At 43.7% G+C, this 21,115-nt stretch overlaps 1 long non-coding RNA gene across 1 annotated transcript; it reads left to right on the forward strand.

Moving 5' to 3' along the window:
- The first annotated feature begins 15,292 nt into the window (after nt 1-15,292).
- Nucleotides 15,293-19,303, forward strand: LOC310673436. The gene is made up of 2 exons (XR_014509008.1): nt 15,293-15,358; nt 18,764-19,303. It is a non-coding gene; the product is annotated as an uncharacterized lncRNA (long non-coding RNA).
- Nucleotides 19,304-21,115: the final 1,812 nt, after the last annotated feature.

The following is a 21,115-nucleotide window of genomic DNA, read 5'->3' on the forward strand; positions in this document are numbered from 1 at the left end:
AACAAATTTTTGATACCCACTTACTGAACGTCGTGTCCACTTGTTCCTACCTTTCCAAAAGAAGGTACAAAGGTAGGAGGCCCTCTTGAAGTTTTGAATTTACTCTTCTCGACCGATGTTTGGCTGAAGGGCTTCTGTAACCAAAAATAATTCAAGAAGGATGTTCCCAGCTGATTTGGAGTTCTACAAAATAGGTTGTCCTACAAGATCAGAATAGCCTAACATTCATTCAGTCTTCCAGGGCAATAGAGTATTGGTGTCTAGAGTGGCTTCTTCCAAGAGAGAGTATCTACCCAGAATTTCCCAGCATGTAGACAAGGGAATTTTTCAGGAATTACAGAAGAGGAAAAAGTGTTAAAGGCAGTAATGGGGACTGTTGTGCTAGAACCAGAAATTTAGACACAACGACATCCAACACTGGCATCCTAAAGACAGGTCCCTGGCATTTTGTACAACTGCATTTAAAAGAGAATAAACAGAAATCCCCCGACAACTAGATACTGAACAGGAAGTCTAAAAGTAATTTCCACACCATTCTGAAACGTGGGAAGATTTCACACAACAATGAGTTGTGAAACGGCTCTGAAAGCACAAGCTTTTTCAAGGAAGTGGAAACCTGCATGGGTGTGAATGTTGGAGCTTTCGAAGGAAGAATCTTAGAATTATGGGAGCCAACGTTGGCCCTGTAAAAAGGGGAAGGACTGAACCTTTTCTCTACTTCAACAGAGGGTACTCACTCAACTAAAGGTAAAAAAAAGGTAAAGGACCCCTGGATGGTTAAGTCCAGTCCAAGGCGACTATGGAGTTGCAGCGCTCATCTCTCTTTCAGGCCGATGGAGCCAGTGTTTGTCCACAGACAGATTTCCAGGTCATGTGGGCAGCAGGACTAAACTGCTTCTGGTGCAACAGGACACCGTGACGGAAACCAGGGTGCACGGAAATGCCGTTTACCTTCCCGCTGCAGTGTACCTATTTATCTACTTGCACTAGTGTGCTTTTGAACTGCTAGGTTGGCAGGACCAACGGGAGCTCAGCCCATCGCGGGGATTTGAATCGCCAACCTTCTGATCGGCAAGCCCAAGAGGCTCAGCGGTTTAGACCACAGCACCACCCGCATCCCTACTCAGTCAGCTATCCACCCTTTGATTAATCATCTGTCAGCAGCAATTTAGGTCTGTTCATGATGCAGCTTTCATCAGGAATTATTATTATTATTATTATTATTATTAATAATAATAATACCCCGCCCATCTGGCTGGGTTTCCCCAGCCACTCTGGGCGGCTCCCCAGCCACTCAGATGAAACTACACTTTTAACTAAATGACTCCTCAGGGTAGTTCCAACAGCCAAAAACTTAATGAGATTTAAAGCCTCACTGCTACAAATCTTTGTTTGTCATGCATCAGATGAGTGCAACAGCACATCAGATGTTAAAATAACACAGGCATTGGCATTTGCACTGTAGACAGACTAACAACACAGAGTGACAATCGTGTCAGATAGCAGGTACTGTAAATGGATCTTTGTCCATGCTTGGACCGCATCACATCTCTTCAAATGCTCAGCTACAGGGACATCCAGACTCCTGCGGTGAAGTTGCCAGTGCTTCCAAAGATGCTTATGGAGTGATAATAATTCATTGTGGTTTTATTTCTTCTTTCCAGTGGGTAGATGTTTTGCAAACATGATGAAGTCCATTTGTGTGTCCATCTGTGCGATGATGAGAAGGTGGTTGAGGATGGGAGAAGAGACGATTCTAGCCTCAAAGGAAGGAAATAAACAAAATGGATCCAACTGGCATGAAGGCTATGAGAAAGACAGAGCGATCAAAGCTTGCCAAATGGAAAGGGAGTAAATCATGGAGGGAGGTTTTGTTTACCACTCTAGAAAGAAATTCAAGTAAGGGAAAGCTTTTTAGGGGGTAAAGGGGGGATTTACATTTTTACAAAATTGTGTAGGAGTATCCATTTACAGCATGTACAATTAATATTGGCTGGTTTTACATATTTTTTCACTTGTGAACAAAAGTGCAGAAGAGTAAATGATCCTCTCAGAATGTATCCACAGGGAAATTAAAACAAAAGAAAAGTTTAAGGGGATGGGGGAGATTCTCCTTCGTTTGCTGCACAGCCATTCTGTGATTAAAAGATGCATTTTGTGGAGATTTTAGAACATTCTTGGCAATGTCCTCCAGTTTCCCTTTTTTTTCTCAGCTGGGTCTTGTCACCATGTATATGGAGGATGGAAGGGGAGCAAAAAAAGCAAAAGTGCAAGATTTTCTTTGACATGTAAAATATTAGCTGCTGCTGTATAGGGTCTGCGGGTGTTTATGGGAACTTGCTAAAGATCAGAGGATGGGATGTCCAGTAAAAGAGCTGCTAGCTGAGTAGCACTGGGGATATAAATGACCACAGGAACACAACACTGTCCAGGTTTTTGCATAAAGGCTGCCCTGGATTTAGTCAGGAATCTTTTGGAGTGGAAATGAACATGCCCAACTGTCCTTTTCTCACAAAATCTCCAGGACTGAGCTTGCAAAGCAGCTCACCATGAGACCTATGGAATTCACATTCATCTGACCAGCCACAGTTCTTGTTGCAAATGAAAACTTATAGATATAGGTTGTTTTAGAGAGTCAAATAATGAAATTGTTTGCTTATCCATCCATCCGTCTGTCTGTCTGTCTGTCTATTCATCCATCCATCCATCCTCTATCATCTATCTGTCTATCCATCCATCTATATCTATGATCTATCTATCTATCTATCTATCTATCATCTATCTATCTATCTACCTACCTACCTATCATCTATCTATCTATCTATCTATCTATCTATCATCTATCTATCATCTATCTATCCATCATCTATATCTATCTATCTATCTATCTATCATCTATCTATCTATCTATCTATCTATCATCTATCTATCTATCATCTATCATCTATCTATCTATCTATCTATCTATCTACCTACCTACCTATCATCTATCATCTATCTATCTATCTATCTATCTATCTATCTATCTATATCTATCATCTATCTATCATCTATCTATCCATCATCTATATCTATCTATCTATCATCTATCATCTATCATCTATCTATCTATCTATCTATCATCTATCTATCTATCTATCTATCATCTATCTATCTATCTATCTATCTATCATCTATCTATCTATCCATCCATCCACCACCCATCCTCTATCATCTATCATCTATCATCTATCATCTATGTGCTGGGCCCGGAGGTAACCTGTGAAACATAGTCCAGGTCCAGTCCAGAATCCAAATGTTCCGCTCGGAGTTAGTCCGACAGGGTCAAGGCAGGACACGAGGCAGGATAACAGGCAAGGACAGGTACAGGATCTCAGGCAGGATCTAGCATACAGCAATGTTGCTCCCGCAAACTGGGATGGGGTCCAACAGCCTTTCATCTTTGTTGGGGTAACGGCCAGTCCTGATCCCCCCAGTGACTCACCACCCTGTTTCGCCCGAAGGCGAGCACTCCTCCTGCGAGTACCCAGGTCTCTCCTTCTCTCAGACCTTAGTCTCTGCAGCTCGGGAGACATCGGTGGGTTACTAGACCATGAGGGTGCCTCAGCCTCTCCTGACCAAACCGGTAGTGGAGCATCTGTAAATGATGGCCCAGCTGAAGGCAACGAGGTAACCCCCACATCTGGAGCCAGGACAGACTCAGGCCCCTGACTCGGCCCAGCTGGTGTTTGTTGCAGGGGAACTCTGCAGACTGGGACTCTTCAGGATCAGGCCCCAGACTTGGTTCAGATGATGCCTGAGGCAAAGGATCTGGTGCAGACTGAGTCTCTTCTGGTTCCGAGTCTGAGCCCGAGTCCCAGGCCATCACAATCTATCATCTATTCCACTTGATTGTAATGATACCTCAAAGCGGCTTACAAAAACAATACAGGTTTTCACCAAGGAGTTAAGGCATGCCACATGATGATGATGATGATGATGGTGATGATGGGATTTTTAGGACTGCTCTCAAGAAGGTTCTCATAAGTGATTACTTGTGGATATAGCTTGTGTGAATGAATCAATATTTTTTAAAATAAAAATAATTGTTTACCAAACAAGGTCCCCCAGTAGTAATTTGGATTTATTATTTTGCCTCAAAAAATATTCGCATCACACATCAGCTCACAGAAATCATTCCATGGTTGGAGGGTTACCAGTGTGTCTGTGCGCCCGCACATATGTGTGTTGCATAATTTACATTGGGGTGAGGAGCCATGAGTCCAACAACACACGGAGGACCACATTCCTGATTTGCACAACAACAACTTAATCGTGTTATAAAATCATGTCTGCATACCAGCCCCTTAAAGAACACTGAAATATGTATATAATATCATCTAAGATGTGTCCTGAATGATTCATGAGCTGTATTTTTTAAAAAGCAAATATTGAATAAATAATAAGTGCTAAATATTTATTAGGTTCATTTTATCTCCTATGGTTTACTACAAATAATATATTTATGAACAGCTAAGCATTCCCAGTATGACCAGTACAGTAGAGCAAGTCTTGTTTGTTTGCTCCCTTTTTGATGTGCAAGGCAGTTATTTGATTATTTGATTTCTGTGCCCTTCTCCTCATGCACTGTTATCAGAAGGCCAAAACCACAACTTAAATTACATTGCTACTGTACTAAAAAAAAATGTTGAGAGGAATAGCCTGTGCAAACAGCTGTCTACTGCTGTGTCGTGGTGACTCATGACTCTTCCTCTGCTACTTTGCCATTGCAAATCACTTCGAAATTACAATAAGCTGATGGGAGTTGGAGCCCAACAGCAACTGTAGGGCTACCAAGTTAGCCACCACTTTTGCAAACATTTGTTTTCTTCTATGTATTTCTAGACGGCCAACTCATTGCATGACCAGGCGGCATCATCCCCAGCCCCCATGGATCATAAGGAAGGAATAAAGACTCTGACAACGTTATATGGAATTAAAAATTAGGCCACAACTTTATTAAACTTCCGAATGTAGGCCTTGGGCATGTATCCCTCTCAGCCCCCCAGCCGGGGGGAACTGGGGCTCATCAGGGTAAATGGAATATGGGGGTGCTCTGCGAGACGTAAGTGTAACAGGTAGCAAGCCCATATCCCCGAACGCAGGGTAGTTCACTGATGACCTTTCAGCGTATGGCCAGTGACATGCACATTATATATATATATATATATATATATATATATATATATATATATACAACCCCTTTAAGAGGGGGACCCTGGAATCGCCGCCGCAGGGGGGTGAGTCACCACTTCACGCCACTCCCCCCATGCCCCAATATAGGGAAGAAAATACTAAAGGATTCCACCCAAGGCCAGAACCACCAAAGTTGTGAGAAATTGCTGCGTGGAAAACAAAACCTGCCAATGCAGGAAAATTTCTTTCTGATCCTTCAACAGCGACCAGTCAAAGACAGTAGCAGCGCCTGCTAAACAGGAAGAAAAAGTTAACTGGCAAAGTGTGTTCTCCTTCACGGAGAGCACGTGTTGGGGTGGGGTCTAGCAAGTCATCCCTCTGTTGTTGGGCGGGTAAGTTTAGATGGCCACATTTGTGATTGGGCTCCTCTATGTTGTTGGGGAGATTTTAATGTTTCTCTTTCTGACTGACAGCCTAGTAGCTTTATATTCCCTGCGCGCAGCGTTGAGCTTCCTCTTTTCGCTGCGCGCATCGGATCACCCGTCCCCCCTCCCTATATTTAGAGTTGTTCGCATTGACCTTGCTATGCCTGTCATGGGGTCGTCTGCCTTGGGGTAGGGGCCCGGTAGGAATTTTGTCCATTTGGCTGATTGGCTGCTGCCATTTGGTTTTTGCCTACTGCGTAGCAAATCGTCACAACTTGTAAGGTTGCAGTTAGGCATTGGTTTTATGAATTGGTTGGTGGAGGGGTAAGGATTGGCTGTGTCTGCTCCTCCAATGCTGCTGCTGCAATGGTATTCCATTAAGGGAATCCAGGGGTTCACCATGCTTTTGTCCAAACCCCTGTCAAGGGGGCTAGGGCCACGCAAGAGCCCCTGGGAGCATTTGGGGAGAGGTGAGGTCCTGGCACCCAGCTCCATTTTTCTCCCCAAAATGTTTTCCCTTTCTGACTTTTGCAAGCTTGCGAACGTCAGTTCTGTCCCTGGGTGGGGACAGATAGTCACAACCAATGCCTAAGCAACCACTCACATTTTCTGTATTTTAATAAAGTTGTGGCCAAAATTATGCCAAAAATCTTAAACAAAAATTCTGTGTGAATTGTGTTTATTTTGGGGTGGCTTGGGGGACAAAGGGAGGGCAAGGAGGGTGAATCTCCAGAGCTGACTGCCTGGCTATTGTCGGCTCCACCCCTTATTTATAAATGGGGCTGGCCCCACCTCCCAGCAAGAAACTTGATTACTGAGGCTGGGTGTGAACCTCCAAAAATTAAAACTGAGAGGCAAGCCAGCCCCTGTTTTCCAGTAAGCTCCCTGGGAACTGTAGCACCAGGCGCGATCCCGCAAAGGGCACCCACAATGTAAAGTGTGAGTGCTCATTAGCCGTAATCATGGAGGTGAAAGCAAACAGGTAAAAGATCAATACACAATATTTGGTGGTGTAAAATTAAGTAATTAAAGCACCACAAAATGGTAACATCATAAAATGCCAAACAAATGACCATATAGTGACACACACTCTTGTGAATTAGCTCCAAACGGCATCCCTTACAGCACTCATTATCACCAGAACACTGGCCGACCCATCTCTTTCTTCGGATAACGATCAAGGGCTTTGGTGAGCCATATTGGGTAGTTCACATTTAAAGGAAAATAAACCGGGCAAAATAGTGGCTGAAATGCCAGATCTCTAACCTCCGCCCCCACCCTTCACCGCCTCGCTCCCCTCAGCTGAACAGGCTCAACAACTGGCAGCTCTTAAATTTAGACAGCCTTGGGGTAAACGTGCAAATAAGCTGCAAATTAAGCATCCCTTGACAGATGGAAGTTTGCGGAATGATAAAGACCAGACCCAGCCCACAGCACAGTGCTGACAAGCGAAGGATTACACCGTCTATGGGAGTGTGAGCCACGTGTTCGAAGTGCCTCATCGCAAAGGAAGGTACATGCACTCAGATAATCCCTCAACTCCCCTCCCCCATTGCGGTGATTTATTACCAGCAACACTCACCGCAGTCAAAATACTGAGCCCCCCTAACACCTCAAAGTCTTAAGCCGGTACTCCTCTACGCAGGAAGTTGCTAGTTTTGCAACCCCACAGAAGGACTGCAGGATTTCTTAGCAACAGCTTGAGTTAGAGATGTCCATTGCCATGGATGCAATCTAGGGACTTCAAGGGTCTCTAATAAATTCATCTGAATCTATGGATTTGGAACCAAGGCCACATGGGTCTTAGGTATTCAGAACCCTACATGGGCAGTTTAGACTGTGAAATATACTTGGAGTCGAGAGTGGATTTCATGCTCTTTATTCAGCTCATAGTGGGGAGGAGGAATGGAAGTTCCCCCAGAATGTCTGCTTTATATACATTATTGTTATGTACTGAGTTGAATAGGATCCAAAATGCAGCAGTCTGATTGGTCCTAGAGCAATAGGATTCAGAATGCAGCAGTCTGATTGGTCCTAGAGCAATAGGATTCAGAATGCAGCAGTCTGATTGGTCCTAGAACAATGCAGCAGTATGATTGGTCTGCAGGAGCCACCCAATCCAGCTCCAGGTGGAAGTGAATCCACAACCTGATTGGCCTACAGGAGAATCCCGGAATTAGCCAATCACGTGTAGCCCATTGCGTAAATAATGTATATAAAGCAGATACTTTGGGGAAACTTTCATTCCTCCTCACCACTATGAGCTGAATAAAGAGCATGAAATCCACTCTTGACTCCGAGTATATTTCAATTATTTACACAATGGGCCCCACGTGATTGGCTAATTCCGGAATTCTCCTGTAGGCCAATCAGGTTGCGGATTCACTTCCACCTGGAGCTGGATTGGGTGGCTCCTGCGGACCAATCATACTGCTGCATTCTGAATCCTATTGTTCTAGGATCAATCATACTGCTGCATTTTGGATCCTATTCAACTCAGTACATAACATACTGCAAAACAAAAAGACACATTCTTGTAGGATAGCTCATGTGGTAGAGCATGAGATTCTTAATTTTGGGGTTGTGGGTTTGAGCCCGAAGTTGGGCATAATGATTCCTGCATTTCAGGGGGTCAAACTCGATGACCCTCATGGTCGCTTCCAACTCTACAACCCTACGATTCTATGATTAGTTTTTATCTGCACAGCAGCAACGGATTAACGACACATTGCAAGAAATGAGGTGCACCTTGGTGTTTGCATTTTAGTGTGGTTCGTGGTTTTAGCTCCTAACCACGTTTGCCTCCTGACGCTATTGTAAGGAAGAGCGGCACACTTTGCAGGGGAGAATCTGTAAGCAGGAGGAAGCAGCTGGCAGTTTTCAGGCATGCCAATCCCTTCACCACATTGCTTCCCACTGCCATTTCACCCACACGTACGGCCATTGGCCACAACACCAGAAATAATCCCATTTGGGGAAAATAAAAGCTGGAGAAGGGGTGGCTGGGGAATGTGGGAAGAGTCTAGCACACACACAAACTTGCTGTTTTGTGCAAACAAATCTCTTGTGCAAACAAGAGTCAGTGTGGTGTAGTGGTTAAGAGTGGTAGACTCGTAATCTGGTGAACCGGATTCGCTTCCACGCTCCTCCACATGCAGCTGCTGGGTTACCTTGGGCTAGTCACACTTCTCTGAAGTCTCTCAGCCTCACTCACCTCACAGAGTGTTTGTTGTGGGTGAAGAAGGGAAAGGAAAATGTTAGCCGCTTTGAGACTCCTTCGGGTAGTGATAAAGCGGGATATCAAATTCAAACTCTTCTTCTTCTTCCATATACACACTCATAAGAAGCATTTATTTACCAGTGTAATGTATAGATACTCCTTTATGCACAATAGAGCCATTACGCTTTAAAAAAATTATACAGCCTAGAAAGTTAATCTCTATTTGTTCACATCACAGCACACAGCCCAGCCATTCCCTAGTTCTTCCAATTGTAAAAACTGGGGTAGATTCCCTGGAAGACTGGCTAAGGTCAGGGAGTGGATCCGTCACAAACTCTCAGCTCTGTTCAGCTTCTGGACCACAAGGAAGACTGCCGCTGCCGAAAAGCCTCATGAGCTACAGAAGCCCTGACGTGTGCAAAATCAGGGCTGGGTGAGTTGCTGCTCGATGTCATTTTTATCGTTCCAATAAGCAACTCATTAGCAGGCCTATTTTAATCTGCGAGATATCGCTTGGTAGGTTGCTCAGGCTTGCTCAGATGCCTTGAGATCCCAGCACTTGCTCCAAAGGCAGCGGCTGTTTTGGTTTGCTTAAGAACATGCCGTAGCTGTTCCCTTCAATAGGGAGCGAACACCAGGCTACTGAGACCTGAAGTCAATACAGTGGTACCTCGGGTTAAGACCCCATAGCCACCCCCTCGTTGGGAAATATTACACACAAGGACACGTATACAGTGGTACCTCGGGTTAAGTACTTAATTCGTTCCAGAGGTCCATTCTTAACCTGAGATTTTTGCATAAACCATGTTTGCCTCCTAACGCTTTTCTTTGACATGTAAAATATTACAAGATTTTCTTTGACATGTAAAATATTAGCTGCTGCTGTATAGGGTCTGCGGGTGTTTATGGGAACTTGCTAAAGATCAGAGGATGGGATGTCCAGTAAAAGAGCAGCTAGCTGAGTAGCACTGGGGATATAAATGACCACAGGAACACAACACTGTCCAGGTTTTTGCATAAAGGCTGCCCTCGATTTAGTCATGAATCTTTTGGAGTGGAAATGAACATACCCAACTGTCCTTTTGTGTGGACAGGCAGAGTCCCCAGATCCCGAGCGGCCCCCCCGTCATGTGGAATAACGACTCAAGACAACGTGCTATGGGATTAAATTGGCCACAACTTTATTAAATTTCAAATATGGGTAGACCTTGGCTCAGGCATTGGGCGTTCTTCCTCCCCAGTCCCCAGCCGGGGACCTAGGGAGCATCAGGGTTATCCAGTGTGTGGGGGGGGGGATGGGCCAGCTCTGGAGAACATATGTTCAAGCAGAGATAGCCGCCCCCGTTATGCCGCCATCGCAGGGAAGAGCAATGATGACCTCTCAGCGTACGGTCAAAGCCTCCCTTCAGAAACCCCCTTTAACAGGGAACCTTGGTATCGCCGCTGCAAAGAGGAAGATGGACTAAAGGATTTCGCCCAAGGCCTGATACCGCCAAAGTTGTGACACTTTGCTACAGGGAAGGCGAAACCTGCCAATGCAGGGAAATTCCTTTCCGGCCCTTTAACAGCAACCTTAACGTAGCAGCGCCCGCATACCTGTGAAGAAAAGTTAACCTGCAAAACCTGTGAAGAAAAGTTAACCTGCAAAAGAAGACTTAACTGAGGGTGGGTAGGGTGGGAGAAGCTCTGGAGCCAAGTGAGGATTCCCAGGTAAGATCCTCCCTCTATTGTGTGGGCAGGTAGTCCCTCCCCTACCTGGTCTCCTTGGCAACGCTTCCCCCAGGTGGGATTGGACAACTGACTGAGGTAGGCAGAGACCTCCAGGTATCCCACCTGAGGGAAGGGAAAGCCAAGCCTTTGCTGATGGAGCCGCTCCAGATCCAGGGGCTGCGCGCGTCCACACAAAGGGTGCCCCCCGTTTTAAGCGGGGAGCGGTCATTCTCATAAAATCTCCAGGACTGAGCTTGCAAAGCAGCTCACCATGAGACCTATGGAATTCACATTCATGTGACCAGCCATGGTTCTTGTTGCAAATGGAAACTTATAGATACAGTGGTACCTCTGGTTATGTACTTAATTCGTTCTGGAGATCCGTTCTTAACCTGAAACTATTCTTAATCTGAAGCACTACTTTAGCTAATGAGGGTTCCTGCTGCTGCCGCGCCGCCACTGCACGATTTCTGTTCTCATCCTGAAGCAAAGTTCTTAACCCAAGGTACTATTTCTGGGTTAGCGGAGTCTGTAACCTAAAGTGTATGTAACCCGAGGTACCACTGTAATGCTACTACCATGTGCGGGAAAGTGTAGCAAGCAACACCAGACTCGTGCTTCAAGTACCCTCTGCTCAGTAACTCTCATCCGGTAATCCTGCTATAATGCCAAACATCTTTTCATGTCTCCTCCAGCCTTGACCCACAGACCGGCACATTTCATATCTCTTCATCCAAGTGCGTTCGTATGCTCTGGTATGGGGCTGATAAGTAAGATTAGCAGGGGTGTTTCTCTGCCACGGCTATGACAAATTCCATTCTCGATTTAGAACGGTCCCTCTTACTCCAGCATTTGTGCAACAAGAGCGATGGGTGAGGTGTTATGACATGTTTATGGTGCTATACAGTTTTTTGGGAGGGTCATTTCCAAGTTTTGTAAGGAGAAATTAAAAAACAGAGGTTTGATGTTCACTTTTATGAATCTCCGTCTGGATTTATCATGGTACCTCGGGTTAAGAACTTAATTCGTTACGGAGATCCATTCTTAACCTGAAACTGTTCTTAACCTGAGGTACCACTTTAGCTAATGGGGCCTCCTGCTGCCGCACGATTTCTGTTCTCATCCTTAGGTAAAGTTCTTAACCTGAGGTACTATTTCTGGGTTAGTGGAGTCTGTAACCTGAAGCGTCTGTAACCCGAGGTACCACTGTATATAAAAATTGATTTCCTTCCACTGATTTATTTAAAGTTTATACTGTCCTTCAACTGTAGATCTCAGGGAGGCTCACAACATAAAATTACAATATAAAAACCACAAAATACTTAATAGAAATTTGATGAAAAGCAACAAATAACCCCCCCCACACACACACACAACACATTTAAAACGGTATTGGATGTGAAGTCCTGTTTCAAGAGGAATTTTTTACCTGGCGCCTAAAGGTGGCAGCTGAGCTTCCCTGGGGAGAGCATTCCGCAAACAGGGAGCCACCACAGAAAAGTCCCTTTCTCGTGTTGCCACCCTCCAGACCTCTCATGGAGGAAGCACATGATGAAGGGCCTCAGGTGATGATCTGAGGGTGCGGGTAGGAGGTAAACAGGGAAAGCTCTTACAATAGTAGTTACAATGTATATATTCGGATAGGTACCGAATAATAATAAAGCTGTAGTTCTAGATTCTTCCATTTCATGGTCATTGATGTATGCCACCAGTAACCTTGTTGTTTTTTCTCGGCGTTTTTCATCCTTTTACCACCTTCTTTTTTGAAAACTGCTTTGAGGGGTTTTCTTTCGACAATCAAGCGGGTTATAACTTTTATTAAATGAAACAAACAAACAAACAAACCTTAGGATTCGGAACAGTAGGTGGGTGGGGGATCGGGGGTGGCAAAGCCATGGCTCTGAAGAAAATGGATTGCAAACTCCCATCATTCCTGGCCATTTGCCGTGCTGGCTAATGCTGAAAGGAGTTGGCATCCCCAAAATTATGGAAGGGCAAAGATTGCACATCGCTGAGATACATGGTGAGGACAGGTGAAGAATAAAGTGACAGTTGTACAAAAGAACACTACACCCATAACAACACTCTTGTTTACTAGCCTCTCCAACAAGAGTTCACTATGGAAAATTTGCTCTCCCCAATGAACTGTTATGAGCAGTGACCTACTATGAACTTGTGTGATGTGACCATAAAATATGTTACAGCTCAGCAGAGTTTCATACAGTTCCAAAGAGCAGGACAACACAGTCAACCACTTAAAAGAAATTGGTGCTGCCTTGTCCCATTTATATACTAAATATGGGCATACGTGACCATGTAACTGCATCTTGTCCTATTTCAGATTGTTAAGCACTCGGCATTCTCTCCAGGAAATTAATAAGTTTATGAAGCAGCTGTTCCATCTACTAGGTTTAAAAAACAATACTGCTGTTGTAAACTACAGATTACAGTTTTTGAGGGGCGTAATCCCCTTAAAATTGGTCTTTCCCAGTTTTAATGGGAGAGCCTGTCATTCCAAGTTGGTGCATCTGAGCATCAAGGCTTAACAATATGTGCAATTTTGGACCATAGGAAGACATGTGAAATTGATAATTGTTTATGCTGTTCGTCGTTCATTTACTGAAGCATGCTGCGCTGGGAATTCGGAGCGGATGGCATTCTCTGTAGTGTGCATTCTCAGCACTCAACGAAGGCGGAATGAAAAAAAGCATAGAAAGAAAGATCACAGTCTTTTAAATGTACACAATTCTCACAGGGGATGGGGGGGAAATAACAGTCGATTACTTATATCTTTGAAAAGCACACAACAGAGAAAAAGACTGAATTACTGAATATAAAGGCAATAGGGTCAGTTGATTCCTGCTGTTTCTGACTCGCTTGGATCCGTTCTTTATGCTGTATGAGCGCATACATAAATGGCAGTATAAAAGACTTTACCTTACAGTGGGCGTGCAAAAAACAATGGGGAACTACAAACATTACTTATGGTGGATAAAGGAGGAAGACGCTCTTGTAGAAAACCCCATGGCCCATGTACGATATTCTCACATGTTCATCCTGTTCTCTTTAGGACTGGGCGATATATCAATATATCGTTCAAAAGCGGTTAGAAGTCCATATCGTGATATCAGTTTCATAATTTTTGACCTAGCAATATATTGTGAATCATGGGGGGTGGGGTGCGTGCGCTATGCAAAAATGACAACTGGGAAAAACTGTGAAGCCAGCTAGTGCCTCTACATAGCTCCATCCTTATTTCAGATATTGTGATATATCGGTATATCATGCTGTTTAGCTGGTGATATATCACGATGTTGAAAACTAGGGTTGCTGTATTTCAAAAAGTGGAAATCCAGACACAAAACTAAACTTTTGCCTAAAATTGTTGAGCTTTCCTTGCAAAAAAATGAAATAGGGAACTACGGAATGAGCTGTTTTTAAGGAAATTCGCCAAAATCTAGATTTCTGCCATGGGATGCCTTACGTCCAGATTTTCCCTGACATTTCAGTGATTTCTGCCTGGACACTGTTTCCAACTGCCATATTCAGGCTATGTCTGGGAAATTCTGGATGTATGGCAGCCCTATGAAAACCAGATATCGACTAGCCCTAATTTTCTTATTTCCTCATACTTACACATTCTCCCATACATTGGCACACATACATTTCATGGACTTGCCCACACAAGGAACCTCAATCGCATGCTTGTATCCAAGCGTGCTCACATAACCACCCTAAACAAGTTTTACCTCAGAGTCTCTCGCCCCTATTATTCTCAGGCGCCGACTCTGTGGGAATGAAAAACTCATATTAACATGGCACGAATACTTACTTACCACAGCCCAAGAACGAAAGTTAAAGGGCCTGTCCAGAACAACACAAAAGCGAGGAGGGAAGGAGCCTATAGATTGTTTTCCCCAACTAGTTTCTGTTTCTTTTAAATCTACAGGAACTCCTGGATCCTGCCGAGGCACATAAAACCAAGTGAAAAATAGGCAGAGATTTCATCGGTAATGACTGAGGCACAGGGCATTTCCTGAGGATTAATGGCTGCCTGGGAATGGGTGAGGCCAGCACTGCAACTATCAGCCATTAGCTCCAGCTGCCCATTAATTCCCAAATCATGTTCTGCACTGGCATAACCATTACTATTATAGGCTTAAGGCGAATAAGTGCATTATAATTATTTTTTTGTTGACCATGGGAGTTTTTAATGATGATTTGGGGACATTTCCGAATAATTAATGTCTTCTGCGTTGGTTACTGTTATTTGAATCCCCTTTCAGCAGCATGCTAACTATTTACATTTTATGCTGAAACTATTCATGGCTCCCATAGGCTGCATATATAAATGTAATGTTAAAACAGGAGTGGCAGTGGTTTTCTCTCCCCTAGGGTGCACCCAGCCTCCTCCTGCATTTGTCAAGTCAGAAACAGGCTTACATCCTAGTATCCTGAGCGTTGATTCAGGGCAGATCCAAATTCTACATTTAAAGCACAGCCAACGCACATTAAAGTACACCGGTTCCCCCAAAGAATGCTGGGAACTGTAGTTGGATAATAAGAATGCTGAGAACTGATTTACATCCAATACCCTTTTAAAATGTGTTGGGGCTGAACATGGATTAAAAGCCATATAAGGAAACTTGGTAGTGTCAGTTGAGAGGAGTGTCAGTTGAGTGCTGGTGGTTGCTAGGTTGCGGAGGTCCTTGTGACACGCCCTTCATTGTGACACCTCCCTATGCTGGCTCCTTGGTCGCTAGGACTCTAGAGGCATCGCCATCTCCTTTGGTTTGATCATTCAGCAACTGAGAAAGTGGATGGAGATGTAAGTAGACTTTCTCATTAGCATCAGCATTCTGTGCGGATAATGCTCCCTGACAGTGGCTCTTTTGGCGGGAAGGGGGGTTATTGGCTTGTTGCTTATATTCTGATTATATATTTTGTGGTTTTTCTGTTGATATTTTCTGTGAACAGCCCTGAGACCTCCAGATATATGGCGGTAAAGTGAATTGGCTTCAGTACTACCAAATGAATGAATTATTTAAGATTGATAAGAGAAATGGTTTTGCAACAGAAAAAACCAAATTGGAAACGGAGTTGTTAGACACTAATGTCAAGAATATGTCTAAAATGTATAATTTGTTGTTGGAGTGGCATACAAAGGATGATCAAGTTAAATCGGTTATGATTGACTGGGCACAAGATGCAGGACATAATATAATGATGGAAGATTGGGAGAGGTTATGGAAGAAAGGAATTAAGTTTACTGCATGTACGATGTAAAAGGCAAAATATAATGAAAATGATGTATAGGTGGTATTTGACCCCTGTTAAATTAGCTAAGATTTATCATAATTGTGATAATTTATATTGGAAATGTAAAGAAAGGGAAGGTACTTTTTATCACATGTGGTGGACTTGTCCCAAGGTGAAAGACTTCTGGGAAAAGATTTATAATGAATTTTTAAAAAATTATGAAATATACATTTATAAAGAAACCAGAGGCCTTTCTCCTTGGAATAACAGGTCCTGAATTGTCCAAGAAAGATGTAAAGGTATTTTTGTATGCCACAACCGCTGTTCGAATTTTAATAGCCAAGAAGTGGAAAACGCAAGAATTACCAACTGTGGAAGATTGGCAGATGAAGATGATGGACTTTATGGAGCTAGCTGACCTTACCGGAAGGATCCGCGACCAGAAAGAAGAGGAATATCAAGAAGATTGGAAGAAATTTAAAGACTATTTGAATAAATATTGTAATATCAAAAATTTGAAGTTACTTGAAAGTACTAAACAGGCCTAGGATTAAATTAAGAGTTAGTTAAATAAATGAGACCTATAATCTTAAGAAAGTTAAGAAATCTGATTCTAAATGGAATATTGTTTTCGAATAATGATATTGGAAAGCTGCGACACTCAGATACAAGGAAATTCAGATGGGAGGGACTAGAGGAAGTTAAATAACATGTTTATGAGATTGGAATTTTAACTAATCAATTAATTTGTGTTGTCTATGTGTTTGCTGTTATATATATATCTTTGTTGTTTTTATATTACTTTTGTTTTACAGTATGTGTTTTATTTGTATGAAACTTAATTAAAAAAAATTATTGGGGGGGAAAAAGAGAACTGGCAAAATGCAGAACTGACAAAACTGACATATAAGCTATGGGACAAGGATAACTGTGACTTCAGAAGCTGAAGAGGTAACAGGGTTTAGTGAGCAGGAAGAGGCTGTGGCAGGGAGTAGTCCAGAACCAGAGGCAGAAGTGGAGGCTAGAGAGGAGGGGGGATAAGAGACAGAGATGAGGCAGGCTGCTGAAGAAGCCAGGTGGTCTCCCTCTCCTGTGGTGACCAGCTCCTCTCCCTGCTGGTCTCCTAGAACCAGAAGAGGTATGAAGAGGGCAGAACAAAGACAGATGCTTTGATGGAGTCTCAGATTGCTCGGGAAGGAACTAGAGGAGGAAACTTAGAGAGCAATGGGAAGGTGAGGACCTTCAGTCCTTGCAACTGCTTAATTGGGGCAAGACCTATTGGGAAGGGTTGCTGTGATCCCTAGGCCTGCTCTGTTTCGGTTTCTTTGAATAAAGAGTTAACTTCACTGATACCTTGTGAGTTATTGCAGACCTGCACCCGACTCTCGCCTTGGTGGGATTCACGGTTGAGAAAGGCTGGTCTAGAGCTGTCATCTAAAACAGGGCCTTTTCTGAAATGGTGGCTCCATAGAACCCCATCCCTTCCTTGTTGGCGTTTCACTACCAGATGAAGGCCACTCTTTTTCCAAAGGCTATTTGCGAACATTTGAGGAAATCTATTCTTGCTTTTCTCCTTGCTAGCTTTTCCACTGTCTAACTAATCAGTTATTATTTGCCAGCTGTTGCTTCAGCTGTTTGAACATGGTGTTTTATTTGTCTGTGGTTTTTAGTAATTGTTTAAATTTGTGTTCTGGCGTTTCAAGTGGTTTACAACCACAAACCATCTTGTGAGACCTTATGAATTAGGTATAGCAGACATCTTATGCCCTGCGGATGCTGTTGAACTCTGACTCCCATCTGCTACATTGGCCAGTAGTCATGGATGGTGGGAGTTGTAGTCCAGTAACGTCTTGTGTGGGGGACACTTTGGCTACCCCTGTTTTAGATCAAAAAACGGGATGTACAAGTAAAAACAGGAGGAAGGCTCTTGGAGTCTGCTTTTTATAGCATCTATCTATTTCACTCAGTATTGTCTAGGTATTGATTGACAGGCGGTGGCTGTCTAGAGTTTCAGACAATAGGTGACGCTAGCTTGGGACTTAATTCCTGTGTTCCACCACCAATGATGGTCCTTCTCATAATGTAAAAGGCACCAGCTAATCAATGCAGCACTGCCTTCAGATCCTGGGAAATTGTATTAAGAGAATGTGATGGATGTGGTTCCTGAGAGGTCCCGTTGCTCAAAGAATGTTGCGTTTGTACAGGGCTTCAAGGTCTGCAACTTTACGACACAGCCTCCAGGCAAAATATACTCATCTGTGACCAAATACCAGCTTGATTGTCTAGAGATGAATATTGTCAATGGGTGTTCCAATTGTTGCACAGTTCCTTTCAAGCATGGACTTTGTCCAGTCACTATATGAACTTCCTGACAGTAAGAGCTGTTCGACAGTGGAATTTGCTGCCAAGGAGTGTGGTGGAGTCTCCTTCTTTGGAGGTCTTTAAGCAGAGGCTTGACAACCATATGTCAGGAGTGCTCTGATGGTGTTTCCTGCTTGGCAGGGGGTTGGACTCGATGGCCCTTGTGGTCTCTTCCAACTCTATGATTCTATGATTCTATATACTTGGTAAAAGCAACAACATTGTTATCACTACCAGAGAGTTTTTCAAACTTTTTCACCCATGGCAAACACTCTCTCATTTCCCAGATTCATTCAGCTTCTTGGCAGTCGAGGGAACTATTGACAGAGTTTAGCATGTTCTGTTTCATATCAGCTTTACTTGTCCTATGCCATAAGACTACTGCTCACATTTCACTGATAGCAGGATGGGACTCTCATTTCCACATTACGCCGCCCTGATATAGTTAAGAACTTAAGTTTCATGTAAACGAATAAGAATAAGGAGCAGAAGTATGCAGAGATAATATTTAAGAAAAACCAATACTACCCTTTCAGACAAATGCACACACATCTAACGAAGCCCGACACTTCAGATCATAAAGAACTCTCCCTTCTTTCTTTTACTAACTCAGTTTAGGCAACGGATGTCTATTCTTCTTATCAGCATTTACAATCGACTGATTTGTAAGAGGAAACGTACGAGTCCGGTGATGAATGTAAATCTAGACAGCAATAGTAGCTCTGCGTTCTTACTCTAGACATTTTCTCCTTTGACAACCTACGAGGGAGCATATAAAAGCGGCGAAGGAAATGCAAGACATCTGTAACAAACCCAGTGAACATGCTATTGATTTGTTTCCCTTGCTGGTGTGGTCCCAGCGTTGGACAGCTTTCTCCAGAGAAATGAGTTACATAAACAAGTCCGGTGGAGAACATGAAATTCCACTTCCATTCATCTTCTTGATTTTGCAAGCACCACATTCTGCAAACCCCATGCCAGCAAAGGCTCTTGGATCAGGCCTTGAATTCTTTCTGGATCCTTAAGGGAGGAGATATCGGAGCTGGCCAAGAATCTAAGTGGAAACTGATGACAGAAACTGACATTAATCAGCTCCACAGTATGTTCTGCCCAGCAGGTTTCTTCCAATAAATCAAAGCCCTTGAAATCTAAATGGCATTTAACTATTAGAGAGCAACTGTTCCTTGCGGTCTGGAGCTGATAGAAATGATTAATTTAATATTTAATTTTAAAATACAGCCACTCTGTTTATACAGTCTCCTCATAACCTATTATGTACTTAAGGATGCATACACAAACAGTCAGATTCCCTGCTTGCAAAACTAACAGCCTAACTTGAAACGCAGGATGAGTTTATCCACATGCGTGTGGTTTGTTTTGTTTTCAAATCCTTCTATGGTTTGTCACCTTTGCTGGAGAGCACACGTCTCCTTTTTAAATAGGCTTCCTTTTCTGGAAGTGAATAAACCTGAGTCCCTCCTTCCCTTCTTAGTATTGTAGTCTGCTAATGGGCTGTTGGGGTGTGCTGCAACGCAGCACAGTCACCAGTTGGAAAATGTATGGGTCTTTGACCACAAAACCTCACCCTGAAATCCAATAAACTCGCATGGAAGGAAATGGATGCAGGATTGCAGACCTAGAGTGATTTTACACAAACCATGTGGGGCTGATTTATTTTGGTGTGGTGCTTCCCAACCAGGCAGAGTGAGGCGCATGACATTCATTTGTACACCACTTTCAGGTGCTCAATGCACACCCCACACATAATGTAGTTATTATAATCCTTAAAACTATGCTATAAATTAGGTAAAGGTAAAGGTACCCCTGCCCGTACGGGCCAGTCTTGCCAGACTCTAGGGTTGTGCGCTCATCTCACTCTATAGGCCGGGAGCCAGCGCTGTCCACAGACACTTCCGGGTCACGTGGCCAGCGTGACAAGCTGCATCTGGTGAGCCAACGCAGCACATGGAACGCCGTTTACCTTCCCGCTGGTAAGCGGTCCCTATTTATCTACTTGTACCCGGGGGTGCTTTCGAACTGCTAGGTTGGCAGGCGCTGGGACCGAGCAACGGGAGCGCACCCCGCCGCGGGGATTCGAACTGCCGACCATGCGATCGGCAAGTCCTAGGCGCTGAGATTTTACCCACAGCGCCACCCGCGTCCCTATGCTATAAATTAAGCCAGTATTATTATTATTATTATTATTATTATTATTATTATTATTATTGCTGCTGCTGCAATCCTCCCTCCAGTTTCCCCAGCATTTAGGGGTGTGGTTTTATGCAGTATCGTCGTCCGGGGTAGGAATTCTGTGAACTACCTTTTTTGACGGAGGACGATCCATAACCTTATAAGATGACTAGGGCCAATGTAGAGCTTCCTCCATGCATTAAGGTTTCTTCATGCAGTAAGGTTCCCTCTCTGCAAGAAGCCAAGTTACAAGGAACCAGGCAGAGGGCCTTCTCGGTAGTGGCATCCGCCCTGTGGAATGCCCTCCCACCAGATGTCAAAGGGAACAACAACTACCAGACTTTTAGAAGACACCTGAAGGCGGCCCTGTTTAGGGAGGCTTTTAATGTTTGATGTAGTACAGTATTTTAATATTTTTGGGGGAAGCCTTCCAGAGTGGCTGGGGAAGCCCAGCCAGATGGGCAGGGTATAAATAATAAATTATTATTATTATTATTATTATTATTATTATTATTATTATTATTATTAGCACCACACTACACATGGTGTGAGGCACTTCCTCCTACTTCCTGCCAGCCATGCTTCTTCAGACACATTGCGCATGATGCGACGTGATGTCACTTTGCTCCCAAAGTGCTCCAGGGAATGTAGCCAATGACAGACAGCTTGCCCTGCCTCCTGCTGCATTTCCTGAAATGCCTTGGGAGTGCCAGGGTATAATTCCCAAGGCACTCCCAGTGCCAGGAGTGCATGCAGGGGCCAGGCCCTGTGACTG

The sequence above is a fragment of the Podarcis tiliguerta genome (genome assembly GCF_965153285.1).
Source record: "Podarcis tiliguerta genome assembly, chromosome: 3".
In the NCBI taxonomy this organism is placed as follows: domain Eukaryota; kingdom Metazoa; phylum Chordata; class Lepidosauria; order Squamata; family Lacertidae; genus Podarcis; species Podarcis tiliguerta.